Source organism: Chenopodium quinoa, unplaced genomic scaffold (genome assembly GCF_001683475.1).
Source record: "Chenopodium quinoa cultivar QQ74 unplaced genomic scaffold, ASM168347v1, whole genome shotgun sequence".
In the NCBI taxonomy this organism is placed as follows: Eukaryota; Viridiplantae; Streptophyta; class Magnoliopsida; order Caryophyllales; family Amaranthaceae; genus Chenopodium; species Chenopodium quinoa.
The window spans coordinates 1,137,104-1,143,121 of record NW_018742963.1 but is presented as its reverse complement, the minus strand read 5'-3'; positions in this window follow the sequence as shown (position 1 = coordinate 1,143,121).

Here is a 6,018-nt window from a genome sequence, read left to right as displayed (position 1 = left end):
TGTTGGAATCGTCTCATAGTATAGCTATTACTCCATTTTCCATATATTATAATAATAGGACAATACATCATAATAAATATTAGTCTATATGCCATATCTTTAATACATCATATTTTATTCCTTTAAATGGTTAATATATTATAAATAAGGTAATTTTGTAACAATATTTAAATGATGAATCTATTAATTAAATTATTATTATTATCATTATATCTCAAAAACAGACAAAGTCATACAACCTACAATAAATTAGTGGGAAGCCGAGATACAATCTGGGCCCCCACTCCTCTAGCTATAGCAAAGCCTACCCTAGTGAAGATATGTGCTGCAACATGAGCCCCAATGTCTTGCGTCGCCGAGAACCTCTGAACCCGCTTCAGCAACGCAACACCTCCTTCTCTAATTCCCCAAGAGAAGAAAAAGAGAAGGGAATGAAACCATATCCAATCAGTCGATAACTAGCTTCATACTTCACCCACTTCCGATGAGCCGCATCAGCCACAACCCGTCCACAAACAAAGTCAGATAGCCCTGTCTGTGTCAAGGAGAAGACCCTGTTAAGTCCACACATACGTCGCGACCACGATCCCATGAATAAAGTAACACATCTGCAGGTCTGAGGGCCCCATCATTTCCTCCAGACAACCCTATGTCAACTTCCTTTTTTTTTTTTTTTTTTTTTTTTTTTTTTTTTTCTGAAATCCCAGATTTATAGCAAATATCAACAAGGGTTTCCCGGACAACATTATGCCGATGTTTAATACCCACAATACTAGCAAACGACACCGCGTGATCACCGAAAATATCCCCAGTAAAAACCCGACAACAAGCAGAGCACGGCGTCGAGATAGAGAACAATAGAACACCCATCCGGTAGCACAAGACACATCGGTAGGTCTTTGCGTTCATCGTCTGACCCAACCCAGAAATAAGGACCGCCCAACAGCCCTATGTCAACCTTTATTATTATTATTATTTAAAAACTTTCAAAATCGTACAACCTATAAAAAATTAGTAGGATGCCGAGAAACAATCTAGGCCCCCACTCCTCTAGATATAGCAAAGCCTATCCTAGTAAAAATATGAGCAGCAACACGAGCCCTAATGTCCAGAGTTGTTGAAAACTTCTAAATCCGCTCAAGAAACGCAACAACCTCCTTTTTAATTCCCCAAGTAAAGAAAAAGAGAAGGGAAGGAAACCATATCCAACCACCCGACAACTAGATTCGTACTTGACATGCTTCCGATGAGCTGCATCAGCCACAACCCGTCCGGAAAAAGTCAGATAACCCAAATTGTGTCAAAGGAGAAGACTTTGTCAAGTCAACACAGACATCACGACCACGATCCCAGGAATAAAGTAACACATATGTAGGTCTGAGGGCCCCGTCGTTCCCTCCACACAACCCAATGTAATTAAAATTATTATTATTATAAAAAATTTTAAAAAATATAATTGGAGAAATGGAAGTTATTTAATTAGAGGTTATAACATATATATATATATATATATATATATATATATATATAAATATATATATATATATATATATATATATATATATATATATATATATTTAAAAGATTTGAGAATTGGGTTTTTGGAGGGTTGTGGTTAACTGACTATTAGATTATATAAAAGATTGTCTTCCTTTTTTTTGTAATAATGATACTTTACATCAATTCCCAACACTTTATCTCTCCATCTCTTCAATAATTCTCAACCACTTTTTTTAGAGTGCAACTAGGCGCATAGTTGCTATTTATTTGGAGTGTATATAGGAGGGCTAACTGGTAAAATCACATAATTGTTATGATTTTTTATTGTTACATTGGTATTTTTAATGTACTATTATACTTACAGTGGTATTTTTATCCTACTATTATACATGTATTTATACTACTAGAGTATAGGTTGTTTTAGTAGTACTATTTATATCTATTATAGGTAACAACTGTACAATATTTGATGACAATTTATATACTTATTTGTACCACCAGAAAAAAAAAAATTCCACAACTTTTTTTTTCTTATAGTTGCTATTTACTTGCCATGCGCCAATACTTAACCTTTTATTTATTTATTTATTTATTTATTTTTTTTAATCTCTCTCCAACCCCACATGCACTTATGTACTTCCACCAGCTTTCTTAATTCTCTTGAAAAAATGCAAATAGACTCTTAATTAAGGGACGTAAGGAGTTATAAATATGTGTCATATTTGCATATTTTAATTATCTTTTTTTTGAGGGAAATTTGCATTTCAATTATCTAAGTTATTTTTAATACAATTTTTTTTTTCTTCTATTGATTAAGTGTAGTGAAATTCACGGGACCTAATTTAGTGTTTTATTAATATCAAGTTTTTATAATATTTAGTAAAATTTGTCAGAAAGGTAATTTTATGTAAGTCTTTTTTGTTGCAAAGGTCCTTTTAAGGTGGCACAAAAGGTCCTTTTATCGGATTTGGGTTGTGGTGAGGGTCCTCTGACCAGATTCCGACCATTGACTTTTTTTTAATTTTTTTTTTCGGCCAATAAAAAAGTCACGTGCATTTTTCCCTCTTTCTTAAGCCCTAATTGCTTCATCCTCCTCACCCTTTGTGATACATAAAAGTTGTGGTTTAAGTTGAAAATTCTATCATACACGAGGGTGTACCAAGCCTGTGTAAATCTACAACATTTTTTTTTATTAAAAAAATTGTAACTAATTCCTTAATTAAAGCATTATGTTATTCTCTTCCATATTTATACATTTCTAAATTAGATTTTCTTCTACATTCATTCATTTTTAAATTTTAGAAACATAGAGGAAAAAGTGTAGAGAGAGAAATTGAATAATTAGAGAGAGAAGTAGAAGGTTAATAGCAAAAATGGCGGTATAAGATGAATTTCGTTATGATTTGGATCGCCGATTTGCAATGGAGGATCATGCAAAAGAAATTTTTTGATGATGGTGGTAATATTGTTGAGTTTGAATCCAAAGGAGAAGGTAATTTTTATATATTCACTACAAAAAACTAGACATTTAGCAACAGGTCAAATCCGTTGCTAGATGGTACTTTTCTGTCGCTAAATATAGGTAGCGTCAGATTTTGAAACGGAATTACTCCGTTAGTAAAATTGTTGTTGCTAAATGAGACTAGTGACGTTTTATTTGTTTTCCGTTGCTGAACTTAGCAACATATTTTTATTTCCGTCGCTGGTTTTAGCAACGGATTTTTATTTCTGTCGCTGGTTTTAGCAACGGATTTTTATTTCCGTCGCTGGTTTTAGCAACAGATTTTTTTATCCGTCGCTGGTATTAGCAACGGAAAAAAAAATCCGTCTCTAAATTTAACAACGGAAAAATTATTTTGTGTCTATATGTAGATGCTATTCGGTTCGACCTCACTCGGGTCAACCCGAATCGACTTTCCATGTAAGACTCCTTAAATTTCCAATCTCAAGAATCGCAATAGGTAGAAGTCGAACCCGTGACCTCATAGTCACATAGTGAAACTCTTACCAACTATACCAAATATCATTTGTTTACTTCTATGCACATAATTGATAATAAGTGAAAGAAAAATTAGAGACGGAATTTAAAATCCGTCTCTAGTTTAGAGACGGATTTTAGTTTACATAATTCGTCGCTAAAGTAATATTTTACATAATTTGTTTTGAAAATAATTTAGAGACGAAATTAAAAATCCGTCGCTCATATCAGCAACGGAAAAATAAAATCCTTCTCTAATTTAGCAAAGGAAAAAAAAAATCGTCTCTAATTTAGCAACGGAAAAAAAAATCCGTCTCTAAATTTAGCAATGGAAAAAAATCCGTTTCTAATTTTGCAACGGAAAAAAATCCGTTTCTAATTTAGAAACGGATTTTCAATTCCGTTTCTAATTTAGAGACGGATTTTTTAATTCCATCTCTAATTTAGAAACGGATTTTTTAATTCCGTTTCTAAATTAATTTAGAGACAGATTTTTTAATTCCGTCTCTAATTTAGAAACGGATTGAATTCCGTCGCTAGAATTCCGTTTCTATATGGACATTTTTTTGTAGTGATTTACGTATTTAAGTTTTTTTTTTATTATTATTGTTTTTTATTCTTCAGAATTTAGATTATGTGAAATCAATATTGATATTAGTTTTTATAATTTATATTTAATTTTCAATTATTACTAGTTTTTGCATTTTTTCTAAATTTGTGTTATTTTTTGGAGGTTGAAGACGATGTTCTTCGAATTATGATGAATGTTCTTGTTCATTTTTTTGATACATATTTAATTTTTATCATTTTAATGAATATGTTCTTTAAGTTTGATCAATATGTTCTATGGGTCTAACCTATATGTTCTTTACATTACCAATTATATTATTCAAGGTTTGTAGATTAAAAATACTCTTTTGTTAAACTTTTATGTGCTTTAAGGTCTACATTCTTTGAATTTATCTCTTAAGTTATTTGAACTTGACCCTTATATTCATATGATCTATATGACATTTTTAATTATTATGATATTTATTTTGAATATCATTTATTAATTATGTTTTATTTTGTATATTTATTATCATCTATTATTTTTTTTGAAATCAGGATCATGAAGGTTGATAACGATATTCTTTTGGGATCTTCTCTAGTGATAAAGAACATTCGTAATATTAATAAAGAACATAATTGTATTATGTAATGAATATTATGCATATTTACCCATCTTGACACAAAAACAAAATTCAAAGAACATTTCACAATAAAGAATGAACATTATGTGGCGAAAAGAGTACATCATGAAAGTTGAACATGATATGGATACAAAATTCAAAGAACATTTTACTGTAAGCAATGAACATGTGACTATAAAGAACATTAACATATAAAATAGTTTATTACAAAGATATAATAAAGATCATTATAATATCAAAATAGACATATGAAATAACATAACGTTAATAATTAATTATACATTACAAACAAATATAAAATACATCATGTTTTCAGATAAATAACAATATTAAATCATATAAGGAACATCACAAGTAATAATACACATGATCACATGACAATAAAATTTTGAAAATAAAATTTTAAATTTTAAATTTTGAATTTTGAAAATGAAATCTTAAATTATATTTAATTGAAAAAAATTTTAGGGAGTGATAATTATTCTAACGAGGAATTGTTTTTTTTTTTTTTTTTTTGGGAAAGAAATGAAATGATTGGGATGAAAGTAAATATTTTTGAAATCTAAACATTAATTTTGGGGAAAAAAAAATATTCAGTAGTCATCTTTACTATATTTGAAATATCCCCTCTGTAAATAACGTGTTCTTTTTATTTTGCTTTATGTTCTTTGCAGGTGTACCAAACATGGTACACTTGGGTGTAGGAACCATACATTGGGTTTAAGTATATATATTCCCTTTTACAGTTAAAATCAAACATATCAACCAGAAATAACAACAGTATACAAGAAGAAGATAAGGGGAAAGCTGGTTGATGACAAGAGAACTAGAAGAGGAGACAAAATTAAGGTTGCCATCGCCAACTTGTTTGATCTGAAAATGGAAATTAAACGCAAAAAATTGACCACAAAGGGTGAATAAGGGGAAAATTTTTTTGCAATTGAAAGAATGAATAAGGCGTGACTTTGAAGGTGTGACTTGGAAGTTTGGTATACTCGAAAATGGAAATGCAAAAAATTCATGTAATTAGCAAAGGGGTTTTCACCTTACCTCGTAGGATTTCCCTTGAATTGCCTTTAATTTTAATTTGAGGGACTACAATCACATAATAGGGATTGCAACCAGGTTGAAGATGAAGAAATTAGAAGTTAAAAAGGGAGGAAAGGGGAAAAAATAATAAAAAAAAAACCGAATCTTAAGTAGTGGTCACGTGCAATGCACGTGACTTTACCGGGAAAAAAATCAATGGTCGGAATTCGGTCAAAGGACCCTTGCCACAACCCAAATCCGATAAAAAGACCTTTTTGTGCCCTCTTTTTTTATAAAAAAGACCTTTGCAACAAAAAG